Source organism: Dioscorea cayenensis, chromosome 4 (assembly GCF_009730915.1).
Source record: "Dioscorea cayenensis subsp. rotundata cultivar TDr96_F1 chromosome 4, TDr96_F1_v2_PseudoChromosome.rev07_lg8_w22 25.fasta, whole genome shotgun sequence".
Lineage (NCBI taxonomy): Eukaryota > Viridiplantae > Streptophyta > Magnoliopsida > Dioscoreales > Dioscoreaceae > Dioscorea > Dioscorea cayenensis.
Genome location: NC_052474.1, coordinates 13,538,228 through 13,547,998, shown reverse-complemented (window position 1 = coordinate 13,547,998; position 9,771 = coordinate 13,538,228).

Below are 9,771 nucleotides of genomic sequence, written 5' to 3'. Positions count from 1 at the left end.
AATAGTTGTTGAATTGTGAAAAGGTTTTGGGTAAAACTTTTTGCATTTTTCTTTTTCCATATATAGTGCTTGTAAATTTACCAATCCACATGGCCCATGCATCATAAATGAACTTACAACATTATACGATATGGGATCTGATTCTTTGTTAGGGAGCTCTATGGAAACCATACTATCAATTTTTGTTGTTGTCATACCATTATTTTCCCTTTCCAACCATAGTAAAATGTGTATATGTGGTAGACCTAGCTTTCGAAATTCAACTGTGTAAAAACTTTTGAAATGGGGAAAATTGTATTTAGTAAATGAAAAATATAAAATTAAGAATATTATAAAAAGTATGATTTCTTATTATATCATTCATCAGGTGTCGGAAGTTTATTAGGAAAACCCTTGAAACTAAGGTAGGCTTGTCTTCAGGCTTTTGCCTCTTGATACTTCTTAATGCATCTGATATTTCTGTCCATTGAAGATTGCAAATGAATGTAATAAATAGTTTGGGATACCCAAAAAATCTGCAAATAGCCATTTCATCTTGATACTTTTCAAACATATATCTAAGACCCGGTATAAAGCTTGTAGGTAAAATAATGCGCTTTCCAAACAACTACCAGATGTATCTTCTTGAGTTATTGCATCTCTAACATTCTTAAAAAATCTCCATTCTCAATGATCTTTTATGTTCTCATATATATCTGAATCTTGTTTCTTCAATTATAGCACAACAGTCAAGTATAAATTGTTGGAAAAGTCAGCCTCCATTTAGCAAATTATTATCATCGACATTTCTTTGTTGAATTAGGTAAGCATAATACTCTCTCATAGTCAAATACATTTTTGACAATTTATTTCATACTGGAGATTCTTCATAAGGTATGTTTAGATGAAAACAATCTTCTCCATATGGGAAAAACAATAGATATTGAAGTGGCATAAATAAACGGTGCAAATCACTGATCCTTTTCAAAACCTTCATGTCGATGCTTTATTATAATATCCCTGCCATGATCACTTTTGCCAATATCACTAACAAATTTAGAGTAGTAATTTCAGGAATTGTTGGTGCAGAATAATTGTGCTCTTTAAGATTTCTGATGTGCAAGCAGTTTTATTTTAACTGGAAATTCTTTAAATTGTTTGTGCATCTCTCTTGCAGTGCAAAAAACTTTGACAATTTCATTATGTTGATCTAACATATTTTTTAATCCACATACAATGTCGTTGTCAACTCCTTCAATATTCTTTGATTTGGAAGATGCTATTCGATAATTTAATTCAACATCGGATTCAACCATATAAAGTTGTGCAAATTTAGGTCATTGATTGTCCATTGGAAGCAAAGATCCCATTCTATGATAATTTTGTCCTGAAAGCTTTAATTCATAAAGCCCATTTGTCTGATTAATATTGTTATCAACTATGCCACCCAATGAAGTAAATTGAAAAATTGAATTGTATATTTGAACTCATTCTATAAATTGTGAACATCTTGATTGACTATGCCCATTAAGTAATTCTCTTAGAAAGGATGGCATTGGTTTATTAGGCGGAAGCTGAATAAGCCCTTGTTTGCAGCACATATTAAATTTAGGAGTAGGAGTTGATTTAGAAATGTCAATTGATTCATTATATCACATAGATGCATTGGAAAAAAAGCATTTAAATTCTGGCCCACCAAAATATGAAGGTTGAAAACATTTTTCTGTTAGAAACATGTAAATTACAAAAACTTAAGCTTAATTTAGATGGAAATAATTAAAAAAAAAATATGAGAAGGCTTACCGTAATCTAACTGTTTTGTCATTACATTGGAAATTTGACTATTCCTTTGAACAATTGAATGTGAACAAATACATTAAACATTCACTCATTGATATGTCTAGGTGTATCATTTTCCCTCTTTGTTTTCGATTTTGTATTTTTTTTACCTCATAATCTCCATCCCTTTTCTTTTGTTACTTGTGGACTCTAACTTATTGGACTATAGGTATAGAGTAGGCTTCTTGACTTGACGAGACTTAGCCATTGTAAAATGTGATAGACGGATCCTTTGTAATAAAATTAGAATAAGAAATTTGCCAACATAAAATCTAAACAAACAAGAAGAATATAATTTGAATCCAACTATGCAAACATAATCAAAAATCAATATAACAAAGAGAAAATAATTATATTTAAATTTTGGAAAGTATGTACCAAGCATTAGAATAACATAAAGCAGATATAATTAATCAAATGATTTTGTAACAAAATGAAGTAAAACAAAATACCCATGTCATAAAATAAATTATAATCTTTAGGTTGCTGGGTGATTTAATTTTCTAAATTTATGTACATAATATAATATAATATTTAGTTTGAAGGTATATTGATATCTTTTTATTTGGTTTTTAAATACTATGTTATTAGCTATTGTTTTATTATTTTGTTGTAGTATTTTCTAAAATATTTGTGTATTATATATTTTGTACATTGTATATTATGTTGTTCTTCAAGTTTATTCATTCATATTTGCTTCTTAACCATCTTCCAAATGATGACCTACTATTTCAAAACACACTATATATTGAACTATTTTTCATACGCATTTTTATTAAAAATTCATGCATACTTAGTTATTTCTATTTTTATGATATGTATATTCAGCCTTGTAAAATGTCATTTTAATTTCTATATATGTGATTAGTTATTGTTAATTATTAGTAATATTGGTTGAGTGAATTAAATGCATAGAAGACAAATAATAATGTTTATAGTTTTAATTAAATTACTACAAACCATGATATAATTCTCATAATCAATTCATTGTAATTTGTCTTATGTAGATGAAATGTGAGAAGAGCATAATTCTCATAATAACAACAATATTATATATCATATTATTACTTTCATATGAGTCTAAACTAATAATATATTATCTGACAATTTAAAAATTTACCATTTTAAAAAATCAAACCTAACCTAATAGTTTAACATTTGTAATTAACATTTAACATAAACAACTCATGTTAGTAATTAATTTTCATTAAAAAAAATTATACATAATCTAATAGTTTAATATTTGAAAACAACATATGGAATAATTGGTATATTTCAATTCTATGCATAGTAGTTGAACATATACAAAAGGAAAACAGAGAAACAATAATAACTATTAAAATTCTCACATACCAATTTATGATGGATTCAAACTTTGATGGAGAGGAGTTGAAAGGCTGTCAATTTCAAAAATTAAATCCAATGGCATAATAATAACATAATAATTATTGTTCAAGTCAATAACTAATAGATATTTTATAATTTTTGAAGTTTAAAAATAAATAGATAATGGTATAATATATTTTTTACATATTGTCTCGTATACATGTAATATAGGCAGAATTTCTTTTAGATAATATATAATTACATTAACTGATACTATTAAATTCTAACAAACAATGATTAATCATGAATGGAGATCCGGAGCAATTATGCAAATAAAATAGTTTATTAGTAAATACATTTTTCAAACCATCAAAAATATACATACAAACTAACATTTATATTTACTATATTAAATATAGGAGTAATATATATATATACGAATTCTTAAATCTCTTAATATTTTTGATACTGCCTTAATCTATTAATGTCTTTGATACTGCCTTTCACATTTATGTTGTTCCATTGCAACACAATATAATAATACTACCTAAGCATCGTCATATCTTGTTGCTAAGTCCTCATGAAATTCATATATTCTTTCAATCTCAACCATATGTCTAGTCTTTTAATTAAAGCATTCCATATAAATGTTTCTTAATTCCCATGCTATTATGGAGCTAAAATCTCGATTATTCATACTCACCACTAAATGACACCGTGGTACATACACATCAACAATAGATTGTCTTTCATTGTTAGTTTCTGAAGTAGATTGCCTTATTAACACCAAGCTAGAAGATTCTGAGGTAGAAGATTCTTCAAAACTAACTTGCCCTCGAATATCAACCTCTGTAGTACATTGTATTTGCAAGGCAGCCCAAGCTTCTTCTGCCTCTTCTTTTCTTTGTTCTTCTATGAAATACCTTTCCACTTTTTCAATTATAAAAGATACACTACCTAATATAATATAATTGTTATAAGTAATAATAATAAAAAAATAATAAGAAGGCAAATATTGGCCTGGGCATTCTCTTAAAATTCGAAGCCAAGAAAATTAATACATATACTCTACAACAAAAAAATCATTTAGAATTGCAACAAAGTATTGCATCTTAACAATCTAATTTCAATAATAATAGCATATTAAACTGAATACACCTAAAGCCAAATTTGTAGCATACAAAGCACTGAATTTGCTTATATATTATCATGAAATCAAAGTCAACAATTCAGAAGAGAGGAATAACATAAGGAGAAGAAGAAATTGAAAATAAGAGAAAAAGAGAAATAGAGTGAAAGAAAGAGAGGAGGATGTTAGGATTGGGGTTTCCTATATATATTGGTATTTGTTTGTTTGGGAAAAAAATTAAAATGTTAAAAATTGTATATATATATATATATTATATAGGGATGGTTGTCTGTGAATAATCATATATATATATGTACCATTAATGGTTTTTGTCCCCTTTCTAAACAAAGAAGTTTGTGATACTTGGTGAATGCAGCCTTGAGATAATTAAAAATATAATAAAATTAAAGAAAAATTACTGTTTACTCACAGAAATTTCAAAACTTCCCAAACAACCCCTGTAAGTTATGAATACCTTGTACAACCCTTCCGTTATTGTTTCATTTCCTTTTTGCCCCCTATAGGTCACTCCGACTAGGTTCATGTTGTGAAATTCCATCGTTGACCTTGAAAATAGTGGGAAAAACCGCCCAATCACATCATGTTTTTGCATTCTTTTTTCCTTTTTTCTTAAATAAACTTTGGAAGACTTCTATCACCTTGTAGCCTTAGAGTTTTTCAATTCATCCACATTTGGTGTGTTGGAGTTCTAAAAGTTGCCCGATAAGGTGACAATCTCTTCCTTGTCCTTACCTTGATCACCCTGCGAGAGAAAGTAACAATTTATTTTTATGTAGGTTTACTATGGAGAGTTTTTGTGCTATTGTTAGATACAAAGGGGAGGGACGAGTGTTAGTGTTCAAGGTGCTAAGTTATTGGGAATCAGTGTTAGTGGAGATATGTGAGTGATGGGGTCTCGATGTTTCTCGTGTCAAGGTGAAGTTTATCACACCCGATGAACATAAAACGGTTTGTCCAATAGAAATAAGGTTGACTTCAAGCGCATGTGTCATGTGTACGCCTTCTTCAAATATGCTACAATCGTTCTCGTGGTTGAGACTTCTTCAACTGACGATGATTTCTTCTCGTTGTAAAGTTCTTCTCCTTTATGTTTACAGAGTTGTACAAGTTAAGTATTGATTAATTATCGTAGTTTTCATTTAAAATTATATATTTATGCTTAATTATTCCAGTTTCCTCTTAAAAATTATGTTTGCTTAGTTATCCTTGTCCCTGTTTCCACTTAAAATTATCTAGTTTCTGTTTAAAATATTATGTTTAGAAATCTCTCTTTCTAACAGAATACCTTATGTTTGCTTAGTTATCCCTGTACGTGTTTTTGATTAAAATTATCCAATTTCCTTTTAAAATGTTATGTTTCCGCTTATAATTATCGACTTTTTGCTTAAAATTTCTTCTCATTGTAAAGTTCTTTGATTTTAGCAGGTATTCAAATTCTACAAGCGTATCCGTTTCACCTCAAGGAAACCCTGATGGTGTGGCAGGCCTTCCTTCCTAGTTAGATCAATCTGAAGTTTTGTCGTTGGATATCAGACAATATCTTCTAGGTGTTGACCATTTCAGAGATGTACTTCAAAATTTTGCAATCAAGCAGAATTTTGACTTCAAAATCATAAAGAATGAAAAACGTCGGGTCACTATAGAGTGTGCTACCTTTGGTTGTCAATGGCACCTTCCTGCATCAAAGGAATACAATAAAAATACTTTCAGAATCAAGACAATGCACCCGTCACACAGTTGTGGTGGTGGAATTGGCTCATTGTCACATCTGAAAAGCATCCAAAAAATGGGTACGCGCACGTGTGATTAAGAAGCTTAAGGAACAACCCTTGTACTGTGCCATCGACATTTAGAAGAACATGTTATGGGAACATGATGTCCACATTCCATACAAGCAAGCTTAGTTGGGTAAAGAGTATGCTTGGGTGAACCTCGATGGCAGCGAGGTCTCCAGCTATGATTTGTTGCTTTAGTACGTGGATAAGGTAGTTGAGACAAACCCTGCAGTATTGCGATTGTGGAAAGAGACGGTGAGCATTTTAAACATGCATTATTTCTTTTCGTGAGTGTATCATGGGATTCAAGAGAGGTTGCAGGCCGCTGTTGTTTCTCAATAGTACCCATCTTCTTGAAAAATATCGGGTTACTCTATTGGGTGCCACAGGCAAAGATGGAAACAATGGTTTTTTCAATGTGAACTTTGGTGTTGTCGACAACGAGAATAATGCCAATTGGACATGGTTCATTTCCAAATTAGGTGATGCTTTATACGATGAAGGAGATTATGAAGAGATTATTACATTTGTGTCGAACAGGTCTAAGGGCCTTGTGAATACTATTGCAAGGGTCTTCCCTTTTTCCCCACATGTATATTGCTTTCGACACTTGGAGGCCAATTTTGTGAAAGGCAATGTTAGACTTGGGAAGGCATTGAAGAAGGAGTGTTGGTCCATATACTTTCATATTGCCTATGCATCCACGGCTAAAGAATTTGATGATTCAGTGAATGAACTGCAAGCCATATCACTCGATGCCTATCACTGGTTACTTCAATAAATCAAATATGTCACATTGGTCGAATTATTTGTTCAAAGGTGAACGTTGGGGCGAGATGTATTCAAATGTTGCAGAGTCATTCTATGCATGGATCAAAGAAGCTCGGCATTTACCGGTGACTAAAATGGTTGACTCCATACGGTATTTGAATGTTGATTTTATTTAACGCTTAAGTGTGTTTTGCTATCATTTAAACCTGTTTGTTTCCGTTTAAATTTCAGGGTCTTCGGTTAAGTATGTCTTGTTATGATCCAAAATTTTTTGTTTCTATTTAAATTTCAGTATCTTAGCTTAACAATGACTTATAATGTTTAATTATACGTGTTCTATGCCATAAAGGTTCAAGCTAATGTGCATGTTATGCATCTGCCATTAACAAGCGAACAAATGGGAAACCTACTTATACCCCGACACATATAAGAAGGTAGAGGAACTTATTGTGGAAAGCTAAAATCTACATGTTGGTCATTGTGTCGATGGATATTATAAAGTGATTGACTAGTGCAGTAACTCCGTAGATCTATCGAGTAAAACTTGTTCATGTCGCAGGTGGCAAGTTTATGGTATCCCGTGCAAACACGCTTGCGCTATAATAATACAGACAGACACGAATGTTCATTAATTTATTAGCGGTTACTTCACCGTCGACAATTACAAATTAGCGTATAAGGAAGCTATTTTCTCCATACCTTGCCATGAAAAGCCTACGGACGACAATCAAGAACTATGTTTGCGCTGCCTGTCACGAGAAGGCAACCTGGGCATCCTAGATGGAAGAGGATCGAGTCGCAAGCGTCTGATGCCCGTGAGTTATGTTGTAGTCACTGCCACGAGTCCAGTCATAATCATAGATCTTACAATGAAACTGCCGCCGAACTAAACATGGATGACAACTTATATTCTTTACATAGTTTCATCACAAACTATCACATAATACTATAAATTTTGCTAGTTATTTATGATAATCGTTTTTGTAAATAAACACAAATTTAAACAAAAATGACGATGTTTACGTGCCAATAGTAGATCTTTAAACAACGACAACGGTATTTAAGCATTTTCTAAAACATAAACACAATTTATTATCTTAAACAAAAGTCAATATGTTAAAAAGAAAAACTAATAGTTAAATAGAAACATTGATAGTTAAAAAAAAAAATTGATAGTTGAAAAAGAGTAATATGTTATCATAAATGTCGAATTATTTACACAATAGGGAATAGTAATATTTAATAATAATAAGTAAGGTATTGAAATTGTTAGAAAAATTTCTTAATTTAATGACGAAATTGTGATACATATTGACAAGATCCCCTTGCGTATATCTCGCAAGTGCACGGGTTTGTCGAAGTAATAATCCCGGGTGAACGGGTATCGAATCCACAGGGAGTAGGGAATAAAAATACTTAATTCGTTTCTTAGCTATGTGAAAGATCAATGATGATGAGTGTGACAATGATTCAATTCTCAACAATAAAAACAACAAGTAAGAGAGCAAAAGTAAAGGAGGGGATAAGGCAATCGATAAAGATGGGGTACCCGGATAATGCTCCGCCTAGGATAATTGTTTCAAGTGCAAGAACCCTCTATTATGCTTCCTAATCAATGCAATGGTGAGTCGTGGAAATCCTTAATTACATAGTCCCAAATCTAAGGTCAACTATGCTTAACTCTATACATGTCCCGGAGGAGAAATCGAACAATCTCAACACCTCACATTCGCATAGAGTTGCAATGAGCTCTAGAAATTCCAGGTGATAAATCTCTTTCTAATTATAGACCTAACCCTTTGGTCCAGGTGGAAGGTCCCTAACCACAATTGAGCACTAGATACTAAGATCACCTCAACGCTTCACTCCGTTGCACGCGCAACTAAGCCCCAGCGGATATTCATCCCTTAGACCATTCACTCTATTATGACCGCAAAGAACTCGAGGAACGGAGGTAGAATCTATCACGTCTTAGGGAAAAAAGGGGGCGCTCCTGTACCTCTCGACTCACCCTCTTAACCCTCTCCAACCTAGCTTTGTCTAACGCTCGTGGTGTGTCACTCACTCACAAGATTACCAATAAGAACTCTCAACCCTAGTGTCACTCTAGGGGAAATGTTCATACAATCAAGCATTCAAAGTTGGAACTCACAATAAACATCAATTTATTGAAAGCATAATAAAGAGATTCAAAGAAACGAATACATCATAGGGTTCACAAATACCCAAGTACCCACTAGGGGTTTAGTTCTCCATGGAGCTAAGTACAATCAAAGAAATAGAATGTAAAAAGCAATGAATCCATAAAGAAACCCCTCGATAGTCGTAGTCGATGGTCTTGTGAAAGTCCTCTGCACTAGTCAGTCCAAGGATTCCCTCGTCCGGGTATAGGATACGCCTTGACTGAAGCTCCCCTACCAACCTTCTTCCTCGGGAATGAGCGATGTCGGAGCCAGTAGAACCTCTCAAAAAACCTTGGCCAATACCTCTCAAAACCCTAGCCAAGCCCTCTCTCAAGTTGGGGAAAAAGATGGAGAAAAAGAATACTAAAAATCGGGGCTGATTCGGCTTTTAAATAGGGTTGGAATCGAGGCGACTACACGGGCGTGGATGCTTTTACGGCCATGCGGGACTTTCCACACAGGGCGTGGATAATTTTCCACATGCCCGTGTGGATCCTCCCGAACTCCCTATTTTTCTCGCCTACTGCGTGAACAATCTTTGCTACGATGACTTTGCTACCGTGTTGTCAGTAGTATCCGGCCCACGTTGCTCATGCATGACTTTGCTACCGTGTTCTTTGTAAACAATCTTTCGCTACGATGACTTTGCTACCGTGTTGCTACGAAAGGTTCTGCAGATGATCCGGCTGAATAGCTTCCCGAATCCATACTTTCATCGGAGTAACGCAAACGGGCACACGTTCACATC